Source organism: Squalius cephalus (genome assembly GCF_949319135.1).
Source record: "Squalius cephalus genome assembly, chromosome: 5".
In the NCBI taxonomy this organism is placed as follows: domain Eukaryota; kingdom Metazoa; phylum Chordata; class Actinopteri; order Cypriniformes; family Leuciscidae; genus Squalius; species Squalius cephalus.
The window spans coordinates 30740394-30740995 of NC_137126.1; the positions used below are offsets into that span (position 1 = coordinate 30740394).

The 602-nt window shown below is 25.9% G+C and overlaps 1 protein-coding gene across 2 annotated transcripts in view; it reads left to right on the plus strand.

Moving 5' to 3' along the window:
- LOC307158366 (carboxyl-terminal PDZ ligand of neuronal nitric oxide synthase protein) overlaps nt 1–602 on the plus strand; it is a 48264-nt gene that overhangs the window by 45098 nt on the left and 2564 nt on the right. The gene's annotated exons all lie outside the window — the stretch shown is intronic.

Consider the following 602-nt stretch of genomic DNA (forward strand, 5'->3'; position numbering starts at 1 on the left):
TTTGTTTTAAATACGATTTTTATCTATACTGTATGTACACTGAAAAAAATTATTTGTTGAATTTAATCTATTTTTTTATGGTAAGTGGTTGCACACAATTGATTTAGCTACATTTAAACAAATGCATTAAGTTGAACTTATTCAGTTTTAGTTCAACTTAATGCATTTGTTTAAATGTAGCTTAAATCAATTGTGTGCAACCACTTACCATAAAAAAATTGATTAAATTCAACAAATCATTTTTTTCAGTTTATTTATATTTTATTTTATTTCACCTCTATTGTAATTAACAAAAGCTATTTTTAATAGTTTTAATTAGCAAATAACGTCACTTTCAATTATTTTATAATTCCTCCACTTGTGAACTATGAAATGAACTAGGAACACGTTCAATCAAGCAGATTGTATGAAAACAATTCTTTCATGTAAAGTATTTGTTAAAAAGCACATATTTGTTTTCAAATTGGACTGTGTTATTGTGCTTAGTTAGGACAAATATACTATAAAACTTTTATGGTATTCTGTGTCAGTAATTTTATGCAAAAATTTTACCCAGACAAGCCGATTGACCTACAAAATTGGCTTTCTTTTTGTGTCCGCAG